We start from the raw sequence: 14,873 nt of genomic DNA, 5'->3' as shown, positions 1-14,873 counted from the left end.
TTTTGAATTTAATATGTGAACGATTCACATAATGCCAGAAATAAAATGTAAAAAGGAGTAAAAAATTAAGTTTCAGATAAATACATTCTGATATCATGCCTAATGTAGACATTAAGACAAATGTCTTTCTCTGGTCTGCATCCCCTTAACAATTGTGTGTATTGAGCTGTACTGTATTGTACCCATTCTGCAATCTGTTAAATAAAGTTGTCATTCATTCATTCATTCATTCATTCATTCATTCATTCATTCATTCATTCATTCATTCATTCATTCATTCATTCGTTCGTTCATTCATTCATTCATTCATGCATTCATTCATGTTACATTTTTAAATGTTGTTTCCATGAAGATTCATCGCTGCATAGGCGAAATATAAATATTATGCTCTATTCTCCATTGACTACAATGTATTAAATTACTTAAGTATTATATTCACAATACATCCAGACAATAGGTAACATGCTTCTATCATTCTGCCATGAATGAATGAATGAATGAAAACTTTATTTAACAGATTGCAGACTGGGTACAATACAGTACGGTTCAATACACACAATTGTTAAGGGGATGCAGACCAGAGAAAGACGTTTGTCTTGTTTACATCAGGGTCCCCCATTTTCAATTCATAATGACATTTATGACATACACAACATACATGACATCATTACAATTATGACATAGGGACATACATAACATACAGGTATATTCTGTTACATTTGTGACATATACAATATGCAAATATACAGTGAGTACTGTTACCCAGAGATCCTAACAGAAAATATATACATATGATGGTGAGGAGACTGTACATTAGGAGGGGGTGGGTGGGTGGGAGAAAAATAAAATATATACATACGGTGGGGAGGAGACTGTCCATTAGGAGGGGGTGGTGGGAAGTGGGGTTTGGACATTTACGGTGGCCAGTTTCGAATTGCAGCCTCCCATAGGTGCTCTTTGAGAGCGGTTTTGAATGTGGTAGGGATTCACATTTTTTTACGGCTGTGGGTAGGGCGTTCCACATTGTTGTGGCATAATTGCTAAACGTGTTTAGTCCCTTGTTTGTGCCGAATCTGGGTTGCACATGATTTGTGGAACTCCCTCTGGTGTTGTGGTTGTGGTATTCACTGACCTTTGGGAAGTATTTCGACATGTACATGGGTACCTGAGTGGTGTAGTGTATCTTGTAGACCAGGCCCATTGCAAGTTGCTGTACTCTGTCGTCTACTCTAAGCCATCCTAGGTTGTCAAAGTGGGCAGGGGTGAGGTGGGTTCTAGGAGTAAGGTCAAGCGGTAGTCTGACCAGTTTGTTTTGTGATGTTTGTGATCTTGTTTTTAGGGCCTTTGAGGTGCTTTGGTACCATGAGGTGCCGTGCAAGCATAGTCGTATATACCCTTGCATGAGTGCTCCTGCCAGAGTCTTCAGGGTAGCTATTCTTGTTTACCAGAGAAGAGATCTGGTACAAGAATCTAGTTTGTTGGTTGACTTTTTCTTATTACATTGGATGCCATTTTGTCACAGGAAAGATTTGCCTCTACTAGGATGGAACCCAGGTATGTAATTTCATCTTTCCTTGTGACAATATTGTCACCCACTGTAACTGAAAAGCCGTTGGTCTTGCTGAGTTTGTTATTTGATCTGAAGAGAATGGACTCTGTTTTACCTATAGGTGTAATGATAGTTTGTTATCAGCGAACCAGGTGCAGATTCTGCCGAGTTCCGAGCTGAGGGTTTTTTCAACCTGTAACTTGTTCTTGTCAGAGACCAGCAGGGCTGAGTCGTCCGCGAACAGGAACAAATTGCAGTCACAAGCTGATGACAAGTAATTTGCATAAATTAGGAAAAGTAACGGTCCTAGTATGCTTCCTTGTGGAACACCACAGTTCACTGGGAGGGGGGGTAGAGTACCGTTTACCTCCACCATCTGTTCTCCATGGGCGACAGTGGCTCAGGAGGTAGAGCAGTCGTTCCCGGTTTGATTCCTGCTCCTCCCGGGCAGCACGTCGATGTGTCCTTGAGCAAAAGACTTAACCCCTAATTGCTCCCGATGAGCAGGTTGGCACCTTGTATGGTTGCCTCCGCCATCGGTGTGGGAATGTGAGGAACAACATTTTTTAAATGCTTTGGTTAAAAGTGCTATATAAATGCACCATTTACCATTTATTCTGTGCTGCCAAACATACACTCCACATAAAAAAACAATCACGTTTGAAAATATGTATGCTTCCTGCAGCAGAACATTAAAGTATTGCGTCTTGGATACCTTACTTCAAGAAACTCTGATATAAACACTCTGATTCAGTGTCCATTCATCTTCTTTCCATCTCCATGTTGAACTACAAAGAAACCATGAAAAAAAAGAATTTTCAACCAAAAAATGTAAAGCATTCAGCTTGTTGTTGGTGTAAAGAGTTGCATACGATAAAGGCAGCATGGGGGAATTGCATTACTGTCAGATTTCTTAAGCACCACTCAAGAGATAAATTCACAACCTTTGTAGCCAACAGCAGGGCATATTGACCCAACTGAGAAGTGTGATTAGTTTTTTGTAGTTTGACTTTACTATGGGAATGATTCACATAAGGCCAGGAAAAAAAGCTGTCATAAATTCTGTTTTTGAGATAGAAGATATTTTTTTAGATGATGCATACTATCAATTCTCTATTGTCTTATTTATTTTTGTGAAGATTGTACATTGATAGTAATTGACTGATTGAAAATGAGCGATTGATGTCCTTTGACAGTAAATACAATTATTATTTTAGGTAAATGTATACAGCGCCATTTACAGTCAAATGTTTTTATGCACTGTGGATTAAATATTTGATATATTTAAAATCCCTGTGGCGGTTTTGATTGGAGACTTATTATAATAGGGTGTGCTGATTTTTGTATAATTTGGACAAACTTTGTAGGACTAGTAGGGTTGAATTAATTGAGCATATTTAGCATGGACTTCATGAAAGGTGTCTCATTTGGGCAAACAGACCTGTAGCTTGTACCATTGATTTCTAATGCATTTTCAAATTTTAATTGTCAGCCTCTGCTATAGCGCCACCCTCAGGACCATTGACCCTATTGATTTGACAAATAAGACTCTGAATAGACTGAGCATACACACAAGCACACTTATTACACTGCTGCTACTTACACCGTAGAATAGTTTCTACCTTGTAAAAAAAAAATATATATATATATACCTTGTATTGTAGTTTGTACAGATCGTTGTGTATTTCTACGTCAAATGTATATACTTTTTTTCTGGACTCTTTTCGTATCACAAACAGTACTGTATTTGCAAATCTGGTATGTCATAAATGTATAGATGTAGCAGTACTGTCTATCTGTATGTCATATATGTTACGATGAATTGAAAATGGGGGACCCTGATGTAAACAAGACGAAAGTCTTTCTCTGGTCTGCATCCCCTTAACAATTGTATGTATTGAGCTGTACTGTACCCATTCTGCAATCTGTTAATAAATTTTTCAATCAATCGTTTACAAATCTACTACGGTAGGAGCCGGGAAAACAAGCATCTCACGTTTTTCTGAATGTATGTTCATTTAAAAAAGCTGTGATATTAAAATAAATCTGAATGTGAATCTCTACTGACTTATTCAGTTTGGTGCATTTTCATGCATGGGAAGGCAGTTTTCTAAATATGCCATTTTCTCCATTGAGTAATATTGATGACAAGAATTCAGTGACAGATGTTTTTGATAAATGCTTGATAGTAATCATGATATTTTATAAATAGTACTAAAACATGTTTCCAAGATATACAAATATTCATCTTCCCAAAATGTAAACTTATTTATATTTAGGATAGCCATTTACATCCTAAAGCTTTTAATTTCCACTTTGTTGGAATGGTTGATGTAATTGAGGCAATGAAAATGTATTACAAATATTCCCATTAAGCAAGTGATTTTAGGTAAGATTGATATTTAAAGGCCAATTGAGAAGCGATCCAAGCCTAAATTGTTTTAAAAACATCAAGCATGGGGGAAAAAATATAAATGAGAAACAGATTTAGCACATTAGATATTAGCTCTAGTGAAGGGTGTTATAGTATTGAGTTGTAAATTAATAGTAGTCATACAAAAACTGTGTGGAGGTGAATTGATGTGGTAGTATATGGTGCCCTGCAGGTTGTCATCTGAAGTTATCTTGCTACAGAGGACATAATCCTGCAGTTCAATCACCATTAGTACACCAAATAACTTTGAGAAGCAATGCATTAAAAATAAATACTAAAAAGTCCTTTATCATTTAATGCAGGTATCCCATCACCGCTATGATTTTGAATAATCGGAACACATTCGTCAACAATGAATCACAGGTTTAGTATTAAAGACTAAGATATTTTCTTAAACCAAAAACTTTTAATCACAAAGTATAAACAATAACAAATGAATAAGTTTTGAGAGTTAAAAGAACAGAGTCCAAAATGTCACAGAACAAAGTATTTCGTCCAGGTGGTATAATCAGCTCTCTGCAGTCATTCACGACTCTGCTTCCACTTTATTGCCTCTCGATCGTACAGGCAGCACTGGACTCTAGACTTGGCACCAGGAACTCCTGAAGACTCTAGCTGTGGTCAGAACGTGTAGTCAGCCATGGTGGAGGTATAGGGGCAGTTTACTTTGACCTCTGCCTCATCTTTCTCCTTTTGCGCTTCAGCCTGCAAATAAGCAAAACACAAGGCTGTTAAAACAAAACATACCATGGACAAGTACTGGATGTACTGAATAGTATAGGTTGTTTAATTGCACATACAAATGTAAATACTAATCGATAGTGCGCACGGAAGGGTGTGATCTTACCTGCGCATGCGCTTCTTTCTCCACTGCAATGGAAGAGAAGACAACGTTAGCTAGCAAAAAATGCTACACTGAGGGAGTGTTAGCATTTCACATGCACCATGATATATAGACCAACTGGTATAACTAGCATTTTATAAACCAAGCAAGTAAACTCAAACGTAGAGAAACAAAATAATGCACGTTGTAGACATTTGTACTAACGCTAGCAGATGTTAGCTAGTACGAATAGTACACCGCACGTCTCACATAACTTCCAAACAAACACCGCTGATACGCAAAGATATAGGCAAATAACGCATACCTTAGCTCTCATGTCGGGTAGGGGTGACTGAAAAGAGAACCGAGAAAGTGACCGATAAATTAGATGGATTTAAAAATGCGATGATTTGTTTGGATTCAATTGACACATTTGTATTTTTGCGAGAGCTTGTTTCCACCTACCTCCAACGGATAGCATCAAATCCCGGAAGATCGTCACAATACACGTGACTTGGTATTTATGAGACTCCCACGTGCCTGCGTCATTATAATTGACCGTGATGAACTATGGGAAATTACGTTTCCCTTATGTGTTTTAAGAAAATGAAATTTGTATTCAACACTTTGCCGTGCAGAATAATATCCAACATTCTAGAGCAGTGCTGTCCTACAAAAGCCGTAACATCCGTTATTGCTGTGTGCCTTTCTACAGCAGAGTACCCCTCTACATATATATATATATATATATATATTGAAATTCTTTATTCGGAATAACCCCTTGACTTGAGATGTAGCATCTCGTTTTCGAGGGGATCCTAACACAATACAGCGTACATGTGTATTTTACCACCATATGTTGATTGATTGATTGAACACTTTATTAACAGATTGCAGAATGGGTATGAATGAATGAATGAAAACTTTATTTAACAGATTGCAGAATGGGTACAATACAGTACGGCTCAATACATACAATTGTTAAGGGGATGCAGACCTGAGAAAGACGTTTGTCTTGTTTCCATCAGGGTCCCCCATTTTCAATTCATATAGACATATATGACATACATGACATACAGATAGTCAGTACTGCTACATCTATACATTTATGACATACCAGATTTGCAAATACAGTACTGTTTGTGATACAGAAGGAGTCAAGAAAAGGGAGTATATACATTTGACGTAGAAACTGTACATTGGAGGTTGGGTGGGGGGGGTCGGGTACATTGGGATATTGACAACCATACTGGGTAATTTACATTGGAGGTGGTTGGGGGGGGGGGGGGGGGGGGCGGGGGGCACACTGTATAAACAAGTAACACTGTACATTGAGGGGGGGGGGGGGGGAGACACTGTACAAACAAACACAATTGTACATTGAACTATTGACAAAACCATACTAGGTAAATGACTGTACATTGGAGGGGGTTGGAATGATTGGGTTAGGATATTTACAGGGGCCAGTGTTGAATTGCAGTCTCCCGTAGGTGTCCCTTGAGAGAGGTTTTGAAAGTGGGTAGTGAGCTGTACAGTACAGTACAGCTCAATACATACAATTGTTAGACCAGAGAAAGACTTTCGTCTTGTTTACATCAGGGTCCCCCATTTTCAATTCATCGTAACATATATAATATGACATACATGACATACAGATAGACAGTACTGCTACATCTATACATTTATGACATACCAGATTTGCAAATACAGTACTGTTTGTGATACAAAAAGAGTCCAGAAAAAAAGAGTATATACATTTGGCGTAGAAACTGTACATTGGATTGGGTAGGTGGGGGGGGGGTCTGTACATTGGAGGTGGTTGGGTGGGGGGGGGGTTGGGTAGGAGTGGGGGGGGGGGGGTAGGAGGGGTGGGGGGGGGGCACTGTACAACTATACAAACAAAACTGTACATTGGAATATTGACAAGACCATACTTGGTAATTTACTGTACATTGGAGGGGGTTGTGTTAGGACATTTACAGGGGCCAGTTTCGAATTGCAGTATCCCGTAGGTGTTTTTTGAGAGTGTTTTGGTACCATGAGGTGCAAGCATAGTCGTAGTACCCTTGAATGAGTGCTCCTGCCAGAGTCTTCAGGGTATTCTTGTTTACCAGTGAGGAGATCCGGTACAAGAATCGAGTTCGTTGGTTGACTTTTTTTATTACATTGGATGCCATTTTGTCACAGGAAAGATTTGCCTCTAGGATGTAACCCAGGTAGGTAATATCTTCTTTCCTTGTGACAATATTGTCACCCACTGTAACTGAGAAGCCGTCGGTCTTGCTGAGTTTGTTATTTGAACCGAAGAGAATGGACTCTGTGGTGGTAACATTGATTGATTGATTGAAATTTGTATTAACAGATTGCAGAATGGGTACAATACAGTACAGCTCAATACACACAATTGTTAAGCAGACCAGAGAAAGACTTTCGTCTTGTTTACATCAGGGTCCCCCATTTTCAATTCATCATAACATATATGACATACATGACATACAGATAGACAGTACTGTACAGTTTCTGTACAGTTTCTTCCCCTTCGGATGTAATTTTTTTTTATGATGTTCTCTCTTTCTTACACAGTACCGTATATTTTTATGTCTTGTATGTCATAAATGTCTTAATGGACCCTTATGTAAACAAGACGAAAGTATTTTTCTGGTCGTCATCCTCTTAGCAGTTGTTTGTATTGAGCTGTACTGTATTGTACCCATTGATTGATTGAAAACTTTATTAACAGATTGCAGAATGGGTACAGTACAGTACAGCTCAATACATACAATTGTTAAGGGGATGCAGACCAGAGAAAGACTTTCGTCTTGTTTACATCAGGGTCCCCCATTTTCAATTCATCATAACATATGACATACACGACATACCGATAGACACGACAGTACTGCTACATCTATACATTTATGACATACCAGATTTGCAAATACAGTACTGTTTGTGATAGAAAAAAAGTCCAGAAAAGAGAGTATACATTTGACGTAGAAACTGTACATTGGAGGAGGTTGGGTAGGTGGGGTGGGGTTGGGTGGGTGGGGGGGGGGACTGTACATTGGAGGTGGTTGGGTGGGGGGGGACACTGTACAAGCAAAACTGTACATTGGAATATTGACAAAACCATACTTGGTCATTTACTGTACATTGGAGGGGGCTGGGTTAGGACATTTACAGGGGCCAGTTTCGAATTGCAGTCTCCCGTAGGTGTTCTTTGAGAGTGGTTTTGAAAGTGGGTAGTGATTCACATTCCTTTACAGCTTTGGGTAGGGCGTTCCACATTGATGTGGCATAATTGCGAAACGTGTTTAGTCCCTTGTTTGAGCCGAATCTGGGTTTAACATGATTTGTGGAGCTCCCTCTGGTGTTGTGATCGTGGTATTCACTGACCGTTGGGAAGTATTTTGACATGCACATGGGTACCTTGGTCGTGTAGTGTATCTTGTAATGTAGACCATTCTGCAATCTGTTAAAGTTTTCAATCAATCAATATCTGTACGCCTCTATGTGTATGTGTATGAACCATAATATATATAGATACACACTTATACATCTATCCACCTAGTAACTGGGTATATATCCAACAGACCATATTCATATAATATATATATACATATAAATACCCATAAATACACAGTATATTCATACATCTCTCCCCTTAGATTAGTAACTAGGTATATATCCAACAGACCCTATATTCATACACAAATATACACACCCACCCCTGCCTCCAACCTCACACACAACCAGCCTCCACACACTCACACCCACTGACCTACAAAGCAAAAGCATCAACCCTAATCACATGCGCAAAAGCAGTAACTATATAGTCTGACCCTAAAGGGCAGCACCGACTTGTATCACCAATATTACACATTTACAATGTTAAGACTATTCCACCCTTCACTGGTAATTATCTCACATTTGCTATAATATTGTGCGAATCTGTTATGTTTATGGCAATTATTAGTTTCAAAATAAATTGTTTCTTCAATGTGTTCTTAAAACACCTTAGGGCTCAGATTGGTTTTGGATTGAACTTAATATAAATATGTTGTCTAAAATAATTGTATTTATTAGAGGGCATCGATCACTCAAATCACCCATTATATTATTTTGAAGTGTTAACTTGAACTTAACAGATCCTGAAGTTAACCACTTTTGAATGTTTGTCCAGACTTACGCGAGGGCAAAAATAAAATGCATTTGATCTTCCTCACTACAAAATCTGCATAGAGGTGATGGTTCAATATTAAACCTATAGATATTTTATACAATTGAATTGAAAACCTTTTATATTATCCCCGAGGGGAGATTCAGATGTCAGGTCACTTTTAAAACGAATTTTTTTCTTTGTCATCTCTAGAGAGGGCAGTGCCACGAGAAGATTCAAGTGTGGAATTATGAGCGTATTTACCAGTGTAAGTTCCTTGCAATGATGCATCATGTTCATATATTTTTCACCTATTTTCTTAACCAAGTCTTTCATATTTTCTGGAATTTGTATTCGCAGAAAGCTCACTGGGCAATTACTCCGTATGTTCCCATGTTGCATTTAAAAAGAAATTGGATATAGACCAGACAAGGAGAAAATATTTAAATAAAGTATGAAGGCATCCAGTGATGATGCTGAGGTTGCAGTAGTTCTCAGCCTCATGTCAAGGACCCGCACATTGATGCACATTAGGCCACGGACCCCAGTGGATTAGATTTTGTAGGTAGTAACAGTAGTAAACAAGTCACTTGGGTTCTGCCTGGGCCTTGACAAGCCCAGTAGGCATTCATCTGAAGAGTTGTCACCTGCAGGTTCAGTACACCAAATAGCTCCCTTTTTGAGCAGCAATGCATTAATTACTAAAAAGGGCCTTAAAATGACAAAGTCCATTATCATTTAATGCAGGTATCTCATCACCACTATGATTTGAGTCATTAAATAATAGAACAGTCAATAAAGCAGCCAGATTTAGTATTAAAGACAAGAAAATATATTTTCTAACCAAAAACTTTAATCACAAAGTATAAACAATAAGAAATGAATAAGTTTGAGTTAAAAGAACAGAGTCCAAAATGTCCAAGAACAAAGTCTTCGTACAGGTGGTATAATCGGCTCTCTGCAGTCATTCACGACTCAGCTTCCACTTTATTGCCTCTTGATTGTACAGGCAGCACTGGACTCTAGACTTGGCACCAGGGAACTCCTCAGACTCCAGCTCACAGTCATGGTGGAGGAGGTAGAGGGGCAGTTTACTTTGACCTCTGCCTCATCTTTCTCCTTTTGCGCTTCAGCCTGCAAATAAGCAAACCACAAGGCTCTGTTAACACATTGCCTGCCAACAACGTTTCGTTTATATACGTGTTGGTCAACAACCACGTATATACGTTATTTGGTAAAAACATTTTATTTTAATATTCTATTCAATGTCACGGACCTGTATGTTGCCGTTAAAGGCATAGTGGGACCGAGGGTGCAGTACCGACCAGATCCTGCCAGGTGGCAGTATAGAGAGTTCAGTAAACCCTGTTCCAGGCCCTGTGTTAACACTCAAAATGTCTCCGGGCACTATATTTACTATATTTAGACGGAGCCGAGTCGCTTCATCCGACCACTTTGAAACGCATCTGGCGCCCCGCCCCACCCGATTGTGCTCGCCGGCCCGGAAAACGCGTGGATTATGTATTTACAGGACCCAACACTAATCAATAAGCGTGATCGATATTTGGAATGGCGATCAGGAATTGGAATAATCTTTTTGGATAACATCTGATCTCAGGTAAGGAATTTATTTTACCAGTCTTAGGATAATCCGAGCTGTTTTCACAGAGATATAAGCGTTTGCCCCATGCGTGTGTGTGCGCGATCAGGAAATGAGATTTTCAGGCCGCCTCTATAGCGTGCATAAGCACACTTACTATCGATAATCTATTCACAAATGGGCCGAAAAATGACACGTTTGTGTATGCTAGACTATTCCAGTAAATGCCTTTTATCACGGAATCTATATATTTTCCTGAAAAACAACGGCTTTTCAAAATGCTATAAAACGAAAATGAACCGTAAAAAACAATCCGTTTCGACAATGTTGACTGCAAACAAGTCATTGATAAACGACTGGCAGATTACACATTTATGCGTTCACAACGCTATCATTGAAGTGGGTCCTGGCATTTAACCATGTTTCCCATGTTAATGGCTGGCACTCAAACCGTTAATGACAACACTGGAATAAAGATAGACATTTAACGTTAGACTAGAGGCTATAAAGATAGACTACTACAGAAATAAATGCATTCGAAAAGTTTATTTAGGAACCAATTATTTTAACATTACATAAAAAAATATATATATTACGGTTACCGGGGCGGCTAAGTGGCGCAGCGGGCAAGGCGCTCGCCACTAACGCAGGAGATGCTGGGTTCGACGTTGCTACCGGCTTGGCTGGTCGTTCATACTACACAATTGGCAGTTAGGGGTGGGAAAGCCGGTGGGTGGGGATTGGACGTTGTGGACAGCGACACCTACAGGTCGGTTGGTGCACCTGTACAGCAGAATCAGGAAGTATCGGGGGCAGCGCGAGCCTCACACGTGTTATTCCTCGCCACAGAGATTGCGCTGTTCAGGTGAAAAGATGCGACAGCTGCCTCGTGTACCGGAGGGGACACGTACTGTACCCGTACTGTACCCATTCTGCAATCTGTTAATGAAATTCTCATTCAATCACCTTGTTAATATTTATTTACCTAATTTGTTTAATTTCAGCTCAGTGTAGAGAAATGCACAGATAGTACAGACCTCCTTACGTCTATGACGACACCACGTATCAGTGACACGGCATAGCTACAACGGGCTATTCTTCACTGCAATATTGATAGTTACATGTCTTATTTTAAATTCTAGTGGCAATAAAATAACAGACTGTTGTTTATTTTACTTCATTTTGTCCGATTGTGTCCATAGATCACAATTAAAATATAGAACTTTGAGTCTAGTTTTTATGCATTTGACACGAAACTCCCATTTCCCTAGTACCTACACACGCCAAACTTTCCACATTTCTTCCCATCCATAGCTGGGTTTATACTAGTACATTTTATACCAAAGCTAGGCAAAGACAGATATTTTATTACAGTATTTCCTGATGTATGGGCTGATGACCGCTCAACTAAATGAAACCAAGTTTTTGAAGCTGGCATTATCCATGTTGGTGATTAGGGTCTTGGCGATATATGCAAATGTAGGCATATTTAATGAGGAAGTGCCTCATTTGTTTCAAGTTAAAGTTCAAGTTTCTTTAATAGTTGTCATACAGAAGTACAGAATACTTTTGTACAAAATGCTTCTTACTGTTGCGCTCCAGAGACTGTGCAAGACAAGATAAGTATGAAATAAACATAGTAAAATTAGAAGTAAAAAAAGAGGTCACAGTGTTCAGTTTAGACATATGTACAATGTTCGATGCAGAATAGACGTAGTTACCATACAATATACAATACAATTTGCATATAACATACAATTCTTTAGATGTAGGTACATAATTCACCAACGGAACTATATAAGTTAGGAACATCCGCCCGAACATTCTGGAACATTTGTGATGATGTCATAGCCAAACATTCTAGAACATCGAACATTCTGGAACATTTGTAGTGATGTCATAGCCGAACGTTCCAAAACATTGGCGATGTCTCCATATGATGTCATGACCAATGTTCTAGAATTCGGCAATTCTCTCAGGAGTCAAGTCGACTGCAAGCAACGTAGCATGTTGTATTTCTGTGCTTAATAAATGCTATTCGCTCTGCCTCGAACCACAGTCTCCGACTATCACCACTACAGTATAAATAATTTTTTTGCCCATTAGGGGGTACCGTCTCGCCTTAAAACAACATACCATGGACTGAAAAGTACTGAATGTGTTGTGATGTACTGAATATACAATTTGTTTAATTGAACAGTTAATTACATAGTGCGCGTGTGATCTTACCTGCGCATGCGCTTCTTTTTCCACTGTAATGGAAGAAAACAGACGTTAGCTAGCTAAAAATGCTACACTGAGGCAATGTCAGCATTTCACAGGAACAACTGCAACTGGTATAAGATAACTAAGTTAGCATTTGATAATCCAAGTAAGCAAACTCAAACGTAGAGAAACAAGAAACAATGCACGTTTAGACTTTTGTAGTACTAACGCTAGGAGATGTTAGCTAGTACGAATAGTACACACGGCACGTCTAACAAATTAACTCTTAGCCCCTTTCGGGACTGTGATGCACAGCACAGTGTCGAAAGGGGCTAACATAACTCAAAAACAAACACCGCTGATACCTACGTAAAGATATAGGCAAATAACACATACCTTAGCTCTCATGTCGGGGAGAGGTAACAACGGCTGGCACCAACTCCAAGTAGTAGAAGATCGTCACAATACACGCGACTTGGTATTTATAAGACTGCCACGTCACGTGCCTACGTCATTCAAATTGACCGTGATGAACTATGGGAAATGACGTTTCCCTTATGTGTTTTAAGAAAATTAAAGGCATTTCTTTGAAAATTGTATTCAACACTTTGCCGTGCAGAATATCCAACATTCTACACTAGAGCAGTGCTGTCCTACAAAGGCAAAAGCCGTAACATCCGTTACTGCTGTGTGCCTTTCTACAGCAGAGTACCCCTCTACATGTGTATTTTACCACCATATCTGTACGCCTCTACATGTGTATTGTATAGATACCTACACACTACACACTCATACATCTCTCCACCTTTTAAGTAACTGGGTATATCCAACAGACCATATTCATATAATATATATATACACCCATACATAATACATATACATACCCATAAATACACAATATACATACATCTCTCCCCTTAGATTAGTAACCAGACCCTATACATATATTCATACACAAATATACACATGTATACACACACACCCACTTACTGATACATACACACCACGGCCACATCCACCCCTGCCTCCAACCTCACACACACACACACACACACACACACACACACACACACACACACACACACACACACACACACACACACACACACACACACACACACACACACACACACACACACACACACACACACACACACACACACACACACACACACACACACACACACACACACACACACACACACACACACACACACACACACACACATTTTAATACTTTATTTGGTTCCACAAATTATATTACATAAACAGGGAATCAAATGTATCGGGGCCAAGCAGCACTGAACACTTAAGGGTACACATAGCACCTCCTTCTCCACACGGCTAAGCTGCCAATAATAGCTGAGACAGAGCAATATTTGGCAATTTGTTTAGCTTTTCTTTTAGACATTGCAGCAATTCTCAGACCGGTCATGGTGCATTTGTATACATGGCCAAGACTTCCGAATACAAGTACTATCTACACCTATACCCAAGGTCAGCCATCACACTGAGCAGTGGTTGGTATTTGATATACTTGTCCCGGAAGGCCTGGTCCATGTACAGATCAAAGGTACAGCCTACTTCTATGACCAGCACCTCCCTGTGGCTGGTGTCAACAAAAACAACATCCGGTGTATTTGGTATGTTAGCAAAGACATCGTTGGTAAGGCCAAACCACTCTGGTTTCACTCTGGCATGTTTGTACATTGCTGCACTAGATGGTGATAAATGGTCTCTTCAATGTGTTCTTAAAACACCTTAGGCTCAGATTGGTTCTAGGTTGAACTTTAAATATACATATCTTGCCTTATTTACAGGTCCTTCAACGTGTGCAATAGACTGCTGCAGTCATTCTACCAGTCTGTAGTGGCCAGTGTCCTCTTCTATGCTGTGGCATGCTGGGGGGGGGGGGGGGGGGCTACATCAACTCAAGGGACACCAACAAACTGAACAAGCTGGTGAGGAAGGCTAGCTCTGTGGTTAGGGTGACCAGATGCAAAAAGTCCAAAAGTGGGACAACAGTAAGATTTTGGTGGGACAAAGTGGGACAACAGTAAGATTTTGGGGGGACAAAGTGGGACAGATAGATAATGTAAATTTTTT

General features: G+C 39.5%; 2 long non-coding RNA genes across 2 annotated transcripts; both read right to left on the bottom strand.

Annotated features, from left to right (window-relative positions):
* Positions 1-4,369: 4,369 nt before the first annotated feature.
* Positions 4,370-5,273, bottom strand: LOC311244357. The gene is made up of 3 exons (XR_014620689.1): positions 5,132-5,273; positions 4,831-4,853; positions 4,370-4,688 (listed from the first exon to the last, which is right to left on the bottom strand). It is a non-coding gene; the product is annotated as an uncharacterized lncRNA (long non-coding RNA).
* Positions 5,274-9,795: 4,522 nt separating this feature from the next.
* LOC311243680 lies at positions 9,796-13,275 on the bottom strand. The gene is made up of 3 exons (XR_014620665.1): positions 13,164-13,275; positions 12,792-12,814; positions 9,796-10,096 (listed from the first exon to the last, which is right to left on the bottom strand). It is a non-coding gene; the product is annotated as an uncharacterized lncRNA (long non-coding RNA).
* Between the last annotated feature and the right edge of the window lie 1,598 nt (positions 13,276-14,873).

The sequence above is a fragment of the Notolepis coatsorum genome (assembly GCF_963971535.1).
Source record: "Notolepis coatsorum genome assembly, chromosome: 17".
NCBI classification, from domain to species: domain Eukaryota; kingdom Metazoa; phylum Chordata; class Actinopteri; order Aulopiformes; family Paralepididae; genus Notolepis; species Notolepis coatsorum.
The sequence above is the reverse complement of the archived record's forward strand: the minus strand, read 5'-3'. Positions and strand labels throughout refer to the sequence as shown.